Below are 20,099 nucleotides of genomic sequence, written 5' to 3'. Positions count from 1 at the left end.
AAGTGGCCTGCAAGACGTTTCCTTTATGTCTCTAATTCCCAACACTCTAAACTCGCTGAGGGACTGATCTAAGTCAGGAGGGACAGGGCCAGTGAAAAGGGTTCTCTTTAAGGCAACTCAGAAGTGGAGAGGATTTTCCCTAGAATAAAAACCAAGTCTTCCCAGCTTGGAGTGGGGAAGGGAGGTGGTTTTTATGCCCTCCCCTTGGCAGCTCCCATGGAAGGTGATTAAACCTTAGAAAAATAACTTTGTTATTCCCAGTTTATGCATCTCTTCTGTGAGGACTGTCAATCTCAATAAAGTGAAGTGAGTCAATCTCAAATAACCAGAACTTGAGGTTATCTAGGAATAGCAGAAGAATTACAATTTGGGAAACTTGTGCTACAGCTACAAGCAAGTCCATTGAGGAGTGAGTCCATTTTATGGGCAAGGAGTGCAAACAAGAGGAAGTCCAGCCAGGGTCCAAGCAGTAAGTTCATTGGCTTGAGGATGGGGAAGGACTCTTGGCAGATGTTCACTGGTCAGAAAATAAGTCTCAGTCTTCTGTAAACCAGGCACTTACAGGAAATCAGCCTCTGAGTTCTTAAGTTCTGTTCTGAGGGTGCATGAGTGAGATTCTCCATTTCATATCCTCCAGTTCCATTTTAGGTTGAAATCCTTTCACAGGACAAAGACTACGTAGCATTTTCTGGGCCATCACTGTATGCTCAGTTCTTTTAAAAAGTCTACTACAAGCCTATGAGTTATCTCTATCATTAACACCAATTTATTGACGCAAAGGAACTGAGGCACAGAGACTTTGAGTGACTTGCCTCAAGTCTCACAGAGAGTAAGCAGTGACCCTAGGTTTCATCCACAGGCATGCTTTCTCCCAAACCTGTATTTTTAACCACCCATTTTCACCACTGATTGTTGCCCCCACTATCCTACCCCAATGTCTCTTTTTCTCATGTTACTAGTTCACCTTGGATACAGATCACAATTATAGATCTTATTCCTCACATAGTAGGTGCCCAATAAATCTTTGATGAAAAATAAAACTAAGCATTTCCATTTTTAGTAATATGGTCAGCTAAATGTCTGGACTTTTTCAATTAAAATGACAGCAACAAAAATAGAGGGTAAAATATTTTAAAATATATTCTTGAAGGCATCTATAAACTGGCAAGAAGTTAAAAACTAGCACGAGGACAGAGTAAAGGCCAGAAACCAGTGGGGTAAGCAGAGTTCAAAGTCAACTTTTGCCTGGAAGGTATTTGCTGAAGCTAGTGAATTTGACTATTAGTGTTTGCAGCCTTGGGGGCCTCAGGGGCAGAAGTGAAACCCCGAGTGTCTGCTTTGAACATGCAGTTTAAGTGAAGGTCCCAGTAAAGGTGGGATCCCAAATGCAAAATCATAGAATTAGAAAAAAAAAAAATCAATCAATTTTGAGCCCACCCAAAAACCTCACTAAAGTTGATCATTGATTGAGCCATAAGGCAAGTTTCAACGTATTTTGAAATTTTTATATCACAAAAACCATATTTTCTTACTGCAATGCAATTAAATCAAGAATCAATTTTTTGTGGGAGCGCCTGGGTGGCTCAGTCTGTTAAGCATCCGACTCTTGATTTTAGGTCAGGTCATGATCTCAGGGTCATGAGATCAAGTCCCACATGGGGCTCCATGCTCGTCATGGAGACTGCTTGGGTTCTCTCTTTCCCTCTCCCTTTGCCCCTCCCTCCACTCCACGCACATGCATTCTCTCTCTCTCTCAAAAAAAAAAAGATTAAAAAAAAGCATCTATTTTTTTTTAATGATAACTAGAAATACCCATTTATTTGGAAACTCATGGATCAAAAAGCAAATCATTATGGAAATCTGACAATATATAAATGCTATGTATTAAATATTTGATACTATATGTAAAAAGTTGGGAGATAAAACTAAAGAAGTAGTTAAATTTATAGACCTAAAAGCTTATGTTAGAAGAGAAAATAGTTTGAAATATGAAGAGTAAAAGAGTTAGAAAAACAATAGTAAAATAAAGTGAAATAGAATAGAAGAAATAAAATGATGAAAAATAAGAAAATAATAAAATTAAACACAGACATACAATGGAAAGGACTAACTAAGCTAAAAACTGGATTTGTGAAAGACTAATACATTTTACAAACCTCTAGTAAAAATGATCAAGGAAAAAAGAGAAGGCACAACAATGTGAGAAATAAAGAAAAAGTTATAATCACACATGATACAGAAATTAAAGATTTAAAAAACCCTGTGAATCTTTTTAGGTGAATTAAATATGAAAATTTAGGTGAAGTGGAAAATTCCAAGAAATATAAGTTAATAAAACTGAAAGAGAAAACAAGATTAGACTAATAACCATTTAGGAACTTGAATCTACTGTTAAATATTTTCTGCAGGGAAAAATCTAGGCTGAAACAATTTTACCTGTGACTTCTACCAAACATTCCAGGAATAAATAATCCTAATCTCACACTATCTATTCTAGGATGTAGAAAAAGAGAGATTAGGGACACCTGCCTGGTTCAGTCAGTAGAGCATGCAACTCTTGATCTTGGGGTTGTGAGTTCAAGCCCCATATTGGGTGTAGAGATTACTTAAACATGAAATATTAAAAAAAAAAGAAAAAAGAAAAAAGAAAAAGAAAGATTATTCCTTAACTCATTTTATGAGGCTAGCATAACCTTATGCCAAAATCTGACTTGGAGAATGTGAGAAACAGATATTTCAGGCCAATCTCACTCATAAATACAGACATAAAACTCCTAAACAAAATTTCAGCAATTTATGGTCAGCAATATAATACATTATAACCAAATTGATTCACCCAGGAATTTAAGGTTAGTTTCAGATGAGAAAATCAATTAATGTAATTCACCATATTAAAGGTTAAAGGAGAAAAATCATACGATGATCTCAGTAAATGCAGGAAAAGCCTTTGATAAAATTCAATATCCACCCAGAAGAATTTCATAATAAACTAGGAATATTTTCTTTGATAAAAGGTATTTACACAATTTACAATAAATATCATAAATAACGATTCCTTTTTAAATTGGGGAACAAGAAAATAAAATGGGGAACAAGAAAAGTATGCTGGCACTTCCACTTCTACTCAGTATTATACTAGGAGAACTAAAGAAAGGAGTAAGGCAAGAAAAAGAAATAAAATATATATAGACTGGACAGGAAGAAATCACAATGACATGACAGTGTGTGTAAGGAATTCAAAAAAATATGTACATAGTCTATTGAGATGAACATGAGAGTTGAGAAATATTGTGGGTACAAAAGCCAATATACAAAAGTCATTTAGCATCTATATATTCCAGCAATACACAGAAATGATTTTTTAAGAAGATGACAATGTTTACTATAATTACTGCATACTCCTTAACCTGCTATATTTCTATGTGACTGCCCACTCTTTATCAAACCTAGCACAAAAATACTAGTTTCCTAGGATTCTAACAAGTTTCTAACTTGTTTCTTCAGGTCTTCATTTCCTTATGAACACTCCCACATCATGTAAAACTGAAATAAATGTGTATGCTTTTCTCCTGTTAATCTGTCTTTGTCAGGTTAATTTTCCCACCCAGCCTGGGACCCTAAGAGGGTCAAGGAAAACTTTTTCTTCCTGTACAGTATCAAAAACCAAAGTACTTAAGAATAACTCTAGGGGTGCCTGGGTGGCTCAGTTGGTTAAGCATCCGACTTCGGGTCAGGTCACGATCTCACGGTTTGTCAGTTCGAGCCCCGTGTCAGGCTCTGTGCTGACCCTGGAGCCTGCTTTGGATTCTGTGTCTCCCTCTCCCTCTGCTCCTCCCCTGCTCACGCTCTGTCTCTCTCTCTCTCAAAAATAAATAAACATTAAAAAAAAATTTTTAATGAAATGTTTCTAATGAAATATGTGCAAGATTTTTATAAAGACAATTCTAAAACTTCACTGAAAAGCTATGAAGAATACCTAATTAAAGAAATACGATATTTACGGATAGAAAAACCCAATCTCATAAAAATACTAATTTTCCACAAATTGACCTAGAGATTCAATGCATTTCCATTCAAAACCCCAACAGAGATCTCTTCTTCTTTTTTTTTTTTAAAGAAATTTGTTTAATGTTTATTTATTTTTGAGAGAGAGAGAGACAGAGTGTGAGCAGGGGAGGGGCAGAGAGAGAGGGAGACACAGAATCAGAAGCAGGTTCCAGGCTCTGAGCTGTCAGCAGACAGCCCAACGCAGGGCTCGAACCCACGAGTTGTGAGATCATGACCTGAGCTGAAGTGAGACGCTTACCCGACTGAGCACCCAGGTGCCCCCAGAGGTCTCTTCTTTAAGAAACTCTTGAAGAACACAGAGGAAGGAATTACACTGTTATATAGGAAACCTATAGTAATCAGTAAAGGCGGTATTGGGACAGGGATAGACAAATAGACCAAACAAAATAGCCCAGAAAGAGACCCAGGATATATAGTCACTTGATACATGGTAGAGGTAGCAAGTCAGATCACTGGGGGAAAGGTGGACTTTGTGATAAATGGTGAGGAGGCAGCTGATTATCCACATGGAAAAGAATTTGGACTCTATTCTATGGCATTTCCCCAAATTAGCCTTAGTTGGATTAAGTTTTCCATAAAAGAAAAACAAATTTGCTTTGCTGTCATCATTTCAAGGATATACTTTCTTGTTCTTTTTGTCATTTCTGAAATTGTGATTTTTTTTTCTTTTTAAAAGTTGTTTTTAACATTTATTTATTTTTGAGAGAGAGAGACAGAGCACGAGCAGGGAAGAGGCAGAGAGAGAGGGAGACACAGAATCCGAAGCTGAGCTGTCAGCACAGGGTCTGACACTAGGCTCGAACCCATGAACTGCGAGATCATGACCTGAGCCGAAGTCGGACGCAAAACTGACTGAGCCACTTGGGCATCCCCGAAATTGTGATGTTTCTTATAATCAAAGGCAACTAATATTCAATGTGATATGTGATATATAACTTTTAGGAGGCAATAGAGGAGATTATGTTAACAAATTCTGGGTAGGAAAGTATTAAGGTACAAAAAGCACTAACGATAAAGAAAAAGATTTGACTACTTTTAAGTTAGCACTTTTTATTTTTTTTTTTAATTCTTTTTTTTTTAACGTTTATTCATTTTTGAGACAGAGAGAGACAGAGCATGAATGGGGGAAGGTCATAGAGAGAGGGAGACACAGAATCTGAAACAGGCTCCAGGCTCTGAGCTGTCAGCACAGAGCCCGACGCGGGGCTCGAACTCACGGACTGTGAGATCACGACCTGAGCCAAAGTCGGACGCTTAACCTACTGAGCCACCCAGGCGCCCCTAAGTTAGCACTTTTTTAAAAAAAAGTTTACTTATTTATTTTGAGGGGGGAGGGACAGAAAGAAGGAGAAAGAGAATCCCAAGCAGGCTCCATGCTGTCAGTGCAGAGCCCAACATGGGGCTCAATCTCATGAACCATGAGATCATGACCTGAGCTGAAATCGAGTCAGATGCTTAACTGACTGAGCCACCCAGGTGCCCCTAAAACTTCTTTAAAAGAGAAAAACTTTCTTTAAAAGAGAAAATAGAGTAAAACAAAATGAAACAAAACTAAGCATCCATTCTAGAATATATTCACTACATATATAATCCACTGAATAGTAGAATCTAGAGTATATAAAGAACTCATATGAATCAACAAATAAGTCTAGCAATTGGTAGGAAAATGAGCCAAAGAAACAATGAGGAATTTCACACAAGGAAACCCATGCACAAATTGTCCATAAACATATGAAAAGGTGTTTAGTTCCATTAGTAATCAGGAAAATGTAAATTAAGTCTGAAGTGAGATACCACCACACACTCATCAGAATGGCAAAAATTGTTAAAGTTGTTCAATGCTGTGTCAACAAGGATATGGAGTGACCAAAAAGAGTTCAGACAGACTGCTGGTTGGAATTCAAATGCATAACACCTTTAGAAAAAGGTTGGTATTACCTAGACAGTTGAAACATACATACACAAATATCCAGGAATTCCAATGTTACATACATATACTCTCTAAAAGTCCTTGCATAATGTATTCAAAGATGCATACAGGAATCTTTATGGCAGCATTGCTCTAATTGCAAAAAGCAAGAATCCAGGGTTTGCCAAAGGTGGAATAGATAATTGGGGTACAATGAGACAAGGAAATACTACTATACAATTATATCGGCATGGATGAATCTAAAAAGTAAAATGTTAAGCAAAGAAGCAACAAAATGAAAGTGTTATTCTACTTGCTCTGTTCCATAAATGGGCAACTCTAAACAATATATCATTTAAGAATAAAAGCATGGGCAATAAAAACTATAAAGAAAAACAAGAAAGCGAGTAACAGAAATTTCAGGGTAGGATCAGCTTTGAAAGAAAGGGAAACCTACGCAGTCTGAGAGCAGCATGCAGAGTGTCATGGGTAGGGTGTCTCATGTGATGAGTATATATGTGCTTTTGTGTATCTTTATTTTACAATGAAAATTAAAATAAATGAAGTACAAACAAAAATGAATCAATAAATGGCTACCTGTCTGTATTTTTAGAAAATGTTATTGTGCGCCTACAAGTTTTGCAAGTTTACCTTTGTGGCTTGGGAGACAAACTTGTATGCCTTGCAACTTCCCTAACAAGCTGCAAGGAATGGGTTCTTTCCAACAGTGTGGTGCACAGCTTGTTTTGTAATAAATCCTTCTAAGTGATGAGCAAGAAAAGACGGACCAGAAGTGCAAACAGAAACAGTAGAAGCACAAAAGTTCTTCTAAGAAGGCATTCACAACACATCCATCTCCAAATCATTCCAGTTAGGTTTGTTTGCATTCTTTTAAACAGCAGTTATAATTCTCAATCCTGAGAACAAAGTCACCGAAAGATGGAATTTCTTATTTTCATTGGTTATGTGCTGCCAAGGTCAAAAAACCAGGGACCCAGGAGACCAATGTGTCTGATCTACCGCCGGAGCAGAAAACCTCTTAGGGATGTTATTGTCCTGTCTCTGCTTGAGTCCTTCCAGTGGTGGGCAGTTCATCATGTTGGGGGCAATTCATTCCATGATCAGGCGATTAGGATTGTTGCCTTACTCAGTAGGCGGAGCTACGTATGGGAGGCCTTCTTGGGATCACTCAGCGTCACCTAGGAGACAGACTTTGTCCAAAAATCATTATCTTGTTGGAGTACCCACCACCTTCCCTAGTTGGGCAGTGCAGAGAAAACGTTAAGAAGGATTTGATTATCAGCGCCTTGAGACTTTTCTTCTCCTTTGTAGTGCCAAGTTTCATCAGTATGTATTATACATTATAACCAAAGAAATAATGTTAACGATAATAATAATTTTAGAAGCTATGGAGGGAGGGGAGATTTTATCTGGCTTGAGAAGCCCCCCAAGCGTACTGGAAAGCCCTCAGCAATTCACTGTTACACTTTACAGCAACAATTCTGAGACCAGCCTCGACAACTTTCCCTTTGTGAATATTAACTTTCTTATGCTTCCAGATTGCTTGTTTCAGCAGCTACTGTCTTTATTTCTTTCCAGAATAGTCACTAAGTTGAATGGAATGTCTGGACAACCACACACTCTTCTTAAAGAATGTGTTTGCAGAGTACGTCTTGTCTCCTTATCCTCTTCCAAAAGACTTCAAAAACTATCCTTTGTTCCTCCTTGGCTTGGAGGTGTTAGTCCTACATAATGATCCTGACCATGCGTGCACTCTTTCCCTTCTTTCACTCCTCCCCATTTTCTCCCTTAGGAAAGTTTTTCACTAAATTGATTTTCTTGGCAACACAAAAAGGTTTTCCCTTTCCCCCTCACTCCTTCATATTTCTCTAAATGGCTTACTAATATTAGATTTCTTCCAGTGTCAGGGGGGAAAGGGTTTGGTTTTGCAGATTCTTTCCATGTTAGAACTCGAGTTTCAGTGTTTTTACTAAGGGAGTCTTTTGTTATTCAATAATAATCTCTGGAATTTGTGCAATGAATGATCAGCAAGTTTAGAGTACTATGTAGTTATTAATTAATTAGCTGATCTATGGAGCATTCCGTGAGTGGGTTAGTTGTGATGTACCTTCCACACACTTATATGAGGAAGCAGACTACTTCAGAAGTCAGGGATGGGCCCAGTTTGTAAGTATTAACTTCGGGGTGCAGAAAAATATAGCACTTGTCTCAAAGGATACAGAAAGAAAGAAAAGGTACAGTTGGAATGGGGATTCTCAAAAGTTTCAATGTTGAAATATCTGCTTTTCCCAACTGTCCTTCATCCTCAGCCAACACATCCCACCCCCATTCCATCCTCCCCTTCGACACATAACACATGCTACTGGGACTTTCTGTTTTAGCCAGAGAGGAAAAGATAAAGGAAAGGTACAAACAGAGGAGTGGCAAGGAGGAAAGTGATAAGAAAGAAGCCCAAGCCTCTGCACATAATCAGAAATCAGCTTAAATAACTGTTATTAACTGAATTAACTTGTAATAACTGAACAAGAGCAGTTTGGGGTTGGGGAGAAGGGTTTGCTATGGGAAAAAAAATCTTCCCCAGAGCTGATGTTATCACCATCAAATGACCACCTTCCCTTCCAGGTTTCTCTCCTCAAACTTTCTGGGATTGCTTTTTATGATCCTTTGCCAGGAAACACAGCTCTGTGTGTCTACAGTCTGGAAGCAGATGCAGACTGGGAAGGAGGGCCTTTGAAAAGATCCTACAAGATACTAAAGGCAATTCGAACTGGGAATGTGGAATTTGCAATGAAAACAAACACTTGATCTGCAGTCCTGTTCTCAGATTTGAGTCTAAATTTAGACCATGCTATAGAAGAGTCTTGTCAAGTTTTTCCTGCTGAGCAGACATCTCTTTACCTCTTCTATTTTAGCCTCAGAGAGGAAGTTTTACATTGTTATTGTTTTAGAGGCAGAAAGTTCCTGAGAAGCCAGCCCTTTGGCTTCAGAGAGTCTTATCAACTCACTTCTGAGTTGTACTCAGTGAAACCATAATAACGTTTGCTTAAACGTCTTTTTGTATCACTGTTAGATAGTGAGGCCTAAAGGATATTTGCTTGGGTGTAACCAATATAGTTGTTAGGGGCTAACTAGTCTCCAATTTAAAGTTTCAATAGATATCACTGCTCTAGGTCTTTAAATTGCCGGCTGGTTTTAAGAGAAAACCCAGCAAATTGGAAATATTCACAGCAGCAACATCACCCCTGTGGTCCTTCCTCAGCTAGACAAATGAAACCCTGAAGGCTTTGGTGACATATACCACTCCCTCTTATCCCCACCATTTCTTTCATCCATCCTCTGGTCCCAAGTGTTAACTAGATACACCCCCTGTCCTCCCCTCCCACGTTAAAAAAATCCCTTTCATGTTTAAGATCTCAGGAGCATGGCAGCATTATTACATGAAGTGAAGTGCATCTGTATATCCTCCCAACTTTGTTCAAATTGTTTCCTCTTTCTGGAATGTTCTCCCACACCCACAATTCTACTTATTCTGCCAGGTTCTGAGCAAGTGGTGCATCTGCAAGAGTCTTCCCTAAGCACATCAACTAGATGTCATTTTTCCTTTCATATTATTGAATGGCAAAGCAATTTGTGTCTCACATAATGCCCCCTATCATGATTATTTATATATAAATCCAATCTCCCTTTCCAGATTATTTGACACTCGATTGCCTGATACATGGCTAGTTTATTATTGTTGCTTCAATAACATCTAACACCGCCTAACACATTGCAGAAAAAAGCTTAATAAATATTTGATGCACAAATGGATGAGTGTGGCCTTAAGTAAGAGCAAAGATGTATCTACCCAGTAGATGGATCATGCCATACAGTTGGTGTCCTAAGGGAAAAAAGTTGCAGGGCAGTCAGCAATTTCCTCAGCCCCAACCCAGGCTAGAACACAGAGTACTTGCCTCCACCAATCTCCAACTTGGCTTCCCTTCTCTTCCCTTTACTCTACATACCAGCCAAACTCATCTCCTCATCACTGCTGGAAAACATTAGGCTCATTCCTGGCCTGCAGCTTTTATTACGGCATTCTTCTTATCTGAAATTCCTTACTCCTCTGCTTCTAACTGTCTGAGTCTTGCCCTCCCTTCCAGGCTGAATTTAAAGTCCTCCACTGTTTTTACAAAAAGATTCGAGATAGATTTTAAAAAGAATCAAGCTTCATGTTAAAAAATCCCTTTCATGTTCAAGATGTCAGGAGCATGGCAGCATTATTACGTGAAGTGAAGGGCATCTGTAGCTCTCCCACACATGCAGTATTTAATTTTCAAAGATTACTAAAGACATTTACGTCTTCCAAATTTAGTGCACTTCTAATTAAATGTTTTCCTGTCTCATTTCATTAGGAAAAGCCATAAAATGGCAGGCAGATCAATAAGCAGCAGTGATATTTGTTTTAAACTTAGCATCATAAATCACCTTGGCTTTAGAGAGCCACACACATATTGGGGATTTGGTCTATTGGCTTTAGTGATTTATTCTTTGCAAAAATCTCAGAGGTTAATGAAAGTGGGAAAGCATAAAGCAGAGAGGTGTGTAGATGTGAATGTTTCTGTTCTAGAGGTGGTGTTTGTGTGTTAAAAGATAAAGTTGGCTTATGTGGCCATGGATCACATATTTTAGGAGAGCTGGGTTGAAATATTTGGAGGGGACTGAAATAGTAATTACAGCAGTCATGGCAAATTTTTAATTCACATTTCTCAAGGGTGGGGGGAGGTAAGAAAGGCATCTATTTAAAGAAAAAAAATGGGGGGTGCCTGGGTGGCTCAGTCGGTTAAGCGTCTGACTTAGACTCAGGTCACGATCTCGCGGTCCGTGAGTTCGAGCCCCGCGTCGGGCTCTGTGCTGACAGCTCAGAGCCTGGAGCCTGTTTCAGATTCTGTGTCTCCCTCTCTCTCTGCCCCTCCCCTGTTCATGCTCTGTCTCTCTCTCTCTCAAAAATAAATAAATGTTAAAAAAAAATTTTTTTTTAAAAAAGAAAAAAAATGGGAGCTGAATTTATATAAGCCCCTTAAAGGAGAGCAAAGAATATGGAATAAAAAAGTAGGAAATATATAATTTAATTAAAGTTTAAAAAGGTGGTAACTATTAAATAAATTCCTAATTAAGTAAAAGGGAAGATTGAGGAAGGAAAATTTCCTAAATGTTCAGAAACTGGAAATATGGAATTTGGACACATGATAAAACATTTATTTTACTTTCATAATTGTGTGAAGAATAGGGGCACCTGGGTGGCTCAGTTGGTTAAGCGTCCGACTCTTGAATTTAGCTCAAGTCATGATCTTGCGTTTCGTGAGTTCAAGCCCCACATTGGGCTCTGCACTGATAGCATGGAGCCTGCTTGTGATTCTCTGTCTCCTGTCTCCCTCTCTCTCTCTCTCTCTATACCCCTCCCCTGCTTGTGCTCTCTCTCTTTCTCAAAAATAAATAAATAAACTTTAAAAAAAGAATAAATTAATGTTTATAACAACATATAGCATAGAAAATTCTAGGAGTTCAACTAAACCAATCTAAAAACACAATGGGATATATATTTGTGAACTAAACATATTTTTTAGTATATGACAGACACATGATTTTATATGGATATCCCCAGTTAATTTCCATTCACTGATTAATCCTTACATCACTCCATTTAGATCAATGGGTTCATTTACATATCACATATACTGATGCAGAAACTATTAACCAGTCAGTAACTAACTGAGCCAGTTGTGTGACTTGACCAAAGATACTCAGTTAATCACGGTGGAGTTACTTGTGAACAGAGAATAACCTCTGATTCACTGTGTAGCTTTTCCTGGTTGTGAAACTTTTCTTCTTCCTGTTTATATTTTCAGTTTAACCAACATACACTGTATACCTGGAAGGATTCTACACATGGCACAAGGCGGAGAGAAATAAGGCACGGTCTATTTCTGGCTTTCCCCATCAAGATTCATACAGTGGGGTTTTCTGTGAACAAAGGAAAGGGGTTTGGACTTTGGGCAGCCACCAAATGACAAATACCTACTGCAAGGTCAAACCTTTAAGTAGAAGTTATAAAGTGAAGACAAACATTTTGCTTCTTAAAACTTGCTTTTTCTTAGAAGCTGATGTTAAATATACGTTAGTTCTAGCTACCAACTAAGCCAAATAGGGTCTCTATCTCAACCATGTTGTTTAGTGTTTGGTGTTTGGACATTTTGCAACCTGAAAAGAAACTGAATTTTTTACACTGTAATAAAGATCACTTAAATACTATCAAATCACATTTTTTTGCCTAAAACATTTCTTCTAAGTATTCAAGTGGGTATAACATCTAACTTTTGTGACTCCTCTGAGTAAGACTATATAACCTATTGCATAATAATAAAAGCCTAGTCCTAATAAGTGCTTTACATATATATATCAACTCCATCCCCACAGCAACTCTAAGAGGTAGACATTATTTATTATCTCCATGTTATGGATAAAAAAAAAACAAAAACAAAAAACTGATGCCCAAATGTCAAGTCACACAACTAACAAGTGGCAATTGCCATCAGAGACTGGCAGGCTCCAAAGCTACCACACTATGTAAGCCCGGTTAGCACATGTGAGAAATGGACCATCATACATGTTCAATTTTATACAAGCCTTTGTGAAATTTAGTTTTTCCCATAAATTGTGTTTTCCCCAATCCACTTAAATTTTATAAACCAGGGGAACAATGTCATCTCAATCATTGGGAACACAGAAACAGGATATTTTAATGTCTGCACAAATCAATGTAAGTGAAGAAGTAATGAAAAAGCACAAGAAAGAGAAAAGTCTTTTTTTTTGTAAGTTTACTTATTTTGAGAGAGAGCAAGTGCCAGGGAGAGGCAGAGAGAGCCCCGACATGTGGGATCATGACCTCAGCTGAAATCAAGAGTCAGACACTTAACCAACTGAGCTACCCAGCTGCCTCAGAGGGAAAAAAAAAATATTTTTAAAACTTCAGGCTGAAGAGGAAAATTACTACTTCAGGCAGTGTCCTTCACCTTTTAACCTTAAAGGTGATTGAATTTCTTTCTTTTTTTTTAAATTTTTTAAAATGTTTATTTATTTTTGACAGAGAGAGGGACAGAGCATGAGCAGGAGAGGAGCAGAGAGAGGAGACACAGAATCCAAAGCAGGCTCCAGGCTCTGAGCTGTCAGCACACAGCCCAACGCAGGGTTCGAACTCATGGACCGCGAGATCGTGACCTGAGCCCAAGTCAGATGCTCAACCGACTGAGCCACCCAGGCGCCCTGTGATTGAATTTATTTCTTGGCAGAGGGCCATTTTGTCTGTTTTTAGCATCTCACAGTACCACAAAGTAACAAACTGACATGACAAAAATGAAAGAGCCCACAAGTCTAAATTTAAAATAAGACAAGAAAGCATAGGGCTTTTCAAAGGTAAACATTACACAGACCACCACTGAGCAGCTATCTTTGCATTACATAAATCAGAAACTCTAGAGAGTCTCATTAGGTCAAATTATGCTCATCATACCACAGAGAAGCTATTCAGAAGCATCTCCTGTTATTTCCTTCTTGCTCCTAACTTCACCTGGCATTCATTGCCAAAAGTTTCCTTCCATGAAGCACATTTCTGCATGTTTCCGTGTCTTCTCCTCTTGTTACTTGTCCTTCCAGGTCTTGTTTTTGCCCCACTGTTGATCTTGAGCCTAATTTCTTTTCAGATCTTTCCAACTCAGTTCTTGCTTCACTGCATTTCAGTAATTCAGGTGTAGCATTTGTTTTTCCTGGAGGTTCTAGTCTGAGTCATATGGAAAGATGCTCTCTCTTGACATCTGGTGAATGGAAGCAATTGCTCCGGCAGGAGATCATTTGGGTGGGATTCTCTCCACTTTTACCAGCAATCATTTGGCTCTACAGAGGCAGCATGACTGGAATCCTGAAAGACCTTGCTCCCCTGAAACATAGCCCCTACCATGGGCCCCAGATTTAGCACTGGGGGCCTTTGTTAAAGTAAAATATGTTTTTCCAAAGGGATTAGAATTTCCAGTCGGGGTCCCATCACTCAGCTTAGAGGACAGTGAGGGAACGGACTCAGCACAGGGATGTCATGAGGGGGCTGGTTCTTGGGGTAGGTAGACTGTGGTGGGAGACGGGCCTGATGTGAGCATCACAGCCCAAGGGCCTAGAGGTTTGATCAGCTGGGAGCCAGCATCAGGTGAGCGGGCTCCAGGTGTAACTCGCAAAAGGAAGGTGTGGGATACCACATGGATGAAGATAATTCCCCTGAGTGGCAGACTGCTCCAGGCTAACCCCGATTAGTTACACTGCACCAGGAGTGCTTACTATTGGAGAAATAGATCTTAACATTCTCCCCTTGCCTCCCTATCAAAACCCAGAAAAGCAAGAATACTCGCTTCGCAGAAAGAAGTTTTCTTGTGCAAAGTGAATGGAGAAATTTGTGAAGCATCTTATTGCTTTAGTTACTCCAATACTTGGAGTGAAAATATGCTCCTATATATTTATTTGCCTAAAACTTAACGCCAGTTGTCACAACAAACCAAAATGAAGAAGAAAGTAGGACTTGCAAGCATGTTTTATAGACAGCTGCCATCTGTCTTGATGAAACTGTGAAAAGCTCCTCAAGAACAAGACTTTTGCCCTGATTCTTATCTCTTATTTATTTAATCCCCTCCCATTTTTTCTGTCCTCCCCAAGGCAAAGTGTTTACTCTCCAATAATACAGAAATTGTACTAGGCTTTTGGGGGAGGGCCATGGGAAGCTGGCATTGTAATAGAGGAAATTCTTAGGTACTTGGGGCAACTGACATTTCCACCCTCTTTCCTCGTCAAGGACATTGTTCTTTTCATACCCCATAGCAAGTCATGAATTCATCTAACAAAGATGGCTTCTCCCTGGGCTTTTGAAGATTGGTACCTCAGCGCAGTTGGGAAGAGAAAGTAATGGGGGTGAGGTGTTGAGAGATCTGGGCTCCACTCTTCCTGCCCTTACTTGTTGCATGAACTTGAGCAAAGTGCTTCACCTCCCTGAGTGTTAGTTTGCCCATCTATAAAATGGGGACAAATAACTTGAACTGCCTCACCAGGTTGTATGTATGACTTTATGTATGCCCATAGTGCTGTCTCAACTAGGAAGCACTTAAAAACATATTTCATACAAAAATAAAATAGTTCCAGTAAAAATTTTAGGCAATGTAAGTAAGAAAATTTCACAAAAATGAGTTCCTGATTTTACACATTCCAAATGATTTCTGTACTGTGAACGGGTACAGAAGCACTTTCGTAATATGTTATTTGCCCTTTAAAAAGTTATGCTCAGGAAAACAAGGCAGGAACTAAGGGAGGGATAGGGAAGGGAAGCCCCTTACACACCTACTATATGCCAGGTGCGTTCCTGGGTACTTTAAAATTTTTGTTAAGTTTATTTATTTTGAGAGAGAGAGAGAAAAAAGTACACTCGTGTGTGCATGCAGTGTGGGGGAGGGGCAGAGAGGGAAAGAGAATCCAAGTAGGCTCCACACTGTCAGCCCAAAGCTCAATGTGGGGCTTGAACTCACATGTCATGAGATCATGACCTGAGCTGAGATCAAGAGTTGGTCACTTAACCGACTGAGCCACCCAGGTGCCCTTCCTAGGCACTTTTTAAAGAAATGAACTCACAAAATCTCCATATGGGAGATAGTGCAACGTCCTTGTCCCTTTCTAGTGGCATAGGTAGGGAATCTAACTTTTTCCAGTGCTTTCCTGTGGCACAGGGGGAAATCTAACTTTTACACAGTCAGAAAGTGGTAGATTTGAGGTCAGTCTGTCTAGTTCCATGATTTTTCTACTGGACTAGAAGAATCCAACTCAACTCTATTGCTCAATAATGCTGATCTACAAGGGAATAGCGAGAACAGTCATTTATACACACAATGGGAAAAATTTTTACACATAAAAGATTTAATTTTGTCTCAAATGGCCTTTAATTAGTCAAACTTTTCACACAAGACACAGAACTTCTGATCGTGAGTAGCAAGACTCATTTGAATAGCTTCCTCTTAATGATGTGAATAAGGCCCCACCCCCATTGCGATGTGTAGTAAGATAAGGTAGAATCTGATGTTAGAAATCCAATAGGTTGCTTTCTGTTCTAGTCAGGAGTGGTGGGTCCAGCTTTTTGGTCTAGCCTGGTGATTGACTCTTTATTCCGTGCTAATTTTTCTCACTTGTAATAACAAAGTGTGCTTACTTAGGAAAGAAAGGAAGTAATGACACTATTTAGCCCTCAGGGAAGAAGATATTACTGAAAAGTTTTGAAATATATATAACACAGCCATGCTTCTCTATGACTTCTGTCACAGTACTCGTATCTTCACCTAGACTATCTCATGCCCCTAAACTACCTCTGAAAAGGGCCTCTGTGGTGGAAAAGTAGTTTGTGAATTCCAGAAAACAGTTTTAAAAGGCCTGAGGATTACTAACAGTTCTGGTCTAGCTTCTGCTTGCTGAAATGGGCTAACTGTGTAGATAAGTCATCCACAAACGGCCTAGGGTTGGGTTGAACAGGGACAAGTATTTACTCAAGACTGAGAAGAGATCCAATCCTGGTGGAAGGTAGTCAAGATGGAGCAAGGCAATAGTGAGCACCCTGGGGAGGAGTCCTGAGCACCGTGGGGAGAAGTCCTCTGTGAGGAGGCAGGGTGGGAAACAGCATGCAGGATCCAGGCTGGGCTACCCCAGTGCTGCAATGGTAAGGGGAGCTTGTTTTAAGGCCAGCTGAGGCTGAGGGAATGGAAGCCAAAAGGTAACCCAGGTAGCTGTGAAATAAGCAGGACAGATGGCATGACGAGGCCAAGGGATGGTGAAAGGAAGCAGAAGCAGCCATTCCCACATTCAGCAGGCTTTATGCTTCCCAAAATAAACAACCACCACAAAATACCAATCACGACTTGCTTTGCATCCAATCCCATAAACATGCATTGAATGTCTACTCTGTGCAAGACACAAGACACAGTGCCAGGTGCAAAGAGGAGGAGTTAACTCTGATAAAGTTGCACACAGAAAGAGGACAGAAGAACAAGACGCTAGTGGGGGAAATAAACCAAGAGGAACTTTCTGAATAGTATTCTCTCAACTGCCCGACTGCCTTGGCCTCACGTCGCCTCTCTTCCCCTGGATCTGTCTGTATTACCCGGTGGGCACTTTCTTGAAACCTTGTATCTTGTACTCAGCATGTTCGTTTATGATGAAACATTTATGGAGAAGCTACCTCGTGCCAGCAGTTGAGAGATGTACTAAAGCATCAGACGTAGTTTCTGCCCTGAAGGAAATTTCCTCCCTCGCCTGGCTCCATGGGTTAGTCTGAGGCGTCTGAGGCCACAAATTTTCTTTGCAGCTAAGCTCTTACCATCACCCTAGACTCCCTGAGCCCCACATTCCTTAGCTGCCACACTGTCCACAAAGCTGTGCTTCGTGTGCCACAGTCTGTCAGTATCCCCACCCTGGCCCCTGCCCAGGCCCAGTGCTGTTCAGCCTCACCTGCTGGTCCTTTTATGCGTCTGCTCCAAACCTTTTCACCCTCCTCCAGTCAGAAGCATGCCCTTGCACTTTACTCCACTCATCACCTTACCTCTCAAATTCCTGGAAACCTGCCCAAGTACATCAAAAAATGCAATGATGTTCACGTTTTCTCTCACCTTTCCCTTTGGCCTCCTTTCCTTCTTTCTTGGCCCAGAAAAAATGTGTCTGGCTTCTCCACAGCACCTCTCTCTGTTCCCAAGCAGACCAATACCGTTCATTCTAAAAAGAAAAGCTTTCCTCCAGCCGGGCATCTCCTATCCTGCTTCAGTCTTAACTTTTCCTTCTCTTCAATGACAATTTCTCCATGGAGGACACACCAGCTGGTCTCTGTTCTCTCCTCCTAGCCCACCATTGTTCTGTTCCCTCCCTACCTGACGCTCTGCAAGAGGTCACTGTTCCTGAAGACATCACTGATGACCCTCTCACCGCTCAGCTACTTGTGAACTTCGGGACTGTCACCTTCTACAGTTCCTGTGATGTGCTACGTTCCTGTTTCTCCTGTTTTCTGGCAGCCCTTTTCCAGATCTTGTTCTGGTTCCTTGTTGTATCCAAGCAATAAGGGTGTTAACTAAGGTTCTCACGCAGGCACTTGTTTCTCTCACCACGTCCCTTTTTCTCCGCTGTACTGAACGTTTGTACACAAACGCTGTACTGCTGCTGTCACACCACACTGGCACCTTTTACATGTATGTGTAGGGACTTGGTGTCTTCCTCAGTTTCAGACCCAAGTTTACAACTGTTTGCTAGACATCAATTCCAGTTCAACACCTTCAAATTCAAATGCATTATCTGTTCCCAAACTCTCTCTGTTTTGTCTCATATATCTCAGATAAGCACATTACCATTGTCCCAACGCTCAGCCTGGAGTCTTTGGTGGTCTTTGATACCCCCGATCTCTCCCTCTTCTCCATCCATGCAACTTTGTTGCTCACCCAGGTCCGTTCTTCAGGAGCAGCCTACCATCCGTGCTCTCCTTCCTACTCCTTCCCTGCTTCTACACTTCAAGACTTGGAGGCGTGTGGTGCAGCTGGAAATATGGAGGCCAGCAGAATAGATTCAAATTCTGATTCCACTGCAACCTATGAATAGAGCCCAGGAAAAGTCACTCTCTGGGCCTCTACTTCCTCATCTAAAAATCCGGGTGATGACACCCTCCTCTTGGGATGGTCATGAAGATTGATGTAAGGCATAATATGTGTAAAGGACAAGCCACTATGCATGGGACAATGTAGACATCAAAATACATTAATTCTCTTCTCTTTTCCTTTTACTCAGGTTGTTTTGGAATGAACTTTTTAAAGAAATTTTTATTATTATTTTTAATGTTTATTTATTTTTGAGAGAGAGAGAACAGGGGAGGAGCAAAGAGAGAGGGAGACACAGAATCCGAAGCAGGCTCCAGGCTTTGAGCGGTCAGCACAGAGCCTGATGTGGGGCTCGAACTCACAGACTGTGAGATCATGACCTGAGCCAAAGTTGGATGCTTAACCGACTGAACCAACCAGGTGCCCCTGAAATGCACTTTTACTCATTAGCCATTTTCTTTTTTTTTTTTTCTCTTTATACTCTATCCCTCATTCCAGTACTAATTAGTTTTCTAAAACATGGATTTAATACTCTGTCATTTTCCTGGTCAAACTACTACTTCTGATAATTTCCTATTGCCTGAGTATTGCCTGCTCATATTCCACCACATGATAGTCCAGGCCTTCATGATTTGCGGCTATTTATTTCCACTGGACTGTGAACACATCTGCAGGACTGTAAATACTCACAGGGCTAACACTGAGCTTTTTATACAAGTTCCTTAAGCCCAGTGACTGGAACAGAGTAGAGAATTAACACATGTATATCCTGGTTACATTTGCTGCTGTTTTACCACCCAACTTCACCAAACATTCATTCATTTCCTTCAATGCATTATTCCTTTGGACATACCCACTCTGCCAGAAGTTCCTTAGGGCCATTGCATTTTAGTCATTTCTGTATTCTTAGTTGAAAACCTATTTGATAAATGTTTATTGATCATTTCCAAACTAGTCGTAACAGTTGATGAGCCCTGAAGGTCCATTATTATATTATTCTTTCTATACTTATGTATCACTGAAAAGTTCTATAATACAAAATATTTTTAGATTGAGTAAATAAAGGAAATGAAAGAATGCATGGGTGTACATGTACCCACCTCTGTCCATTTGTTCATTATATTCACTCTACCTGGTTTGTCCTCTCCATTTCTGCCAGTCCAAATAGTACAACTTTCAAGACCCAACTTTCTTTCATAAAATGATCCTCAGTTCTCCTAATTTCAAATTGATCTTTTTCTACTTTTACTCCCAAAACATCTTGTTTGCTATTTGTGGCTGAGAAGCCAGTTCTCCTACAATATCCATTCTCTCTTTCTTCCATAGAAAGACTCCATTTGCCAGCTTATTTTGGCTTGGAGTAACCAGGCGATGAAGTCCTGACCAATGAGATATAAGTAGGATTATCGTATGGTGAC

This window comes from Panthera onca, chromosome D3, assembly GCF_046562875.1.
Source record: "Panthera onca isolate mPanOnc1 chromosome D3, mPanOnc1 haplotype 2, whole genome shotgun sequence".
Classification (NCBI taxonomy): domain Eukaryota; kingdom Metazoa; phylum Chordata; class Mammalia; order Carnivora; family Felidae; genus Panthera; species Panthera onca.
Note: the sequence above shows the minus strand (reverse complement) of the source record.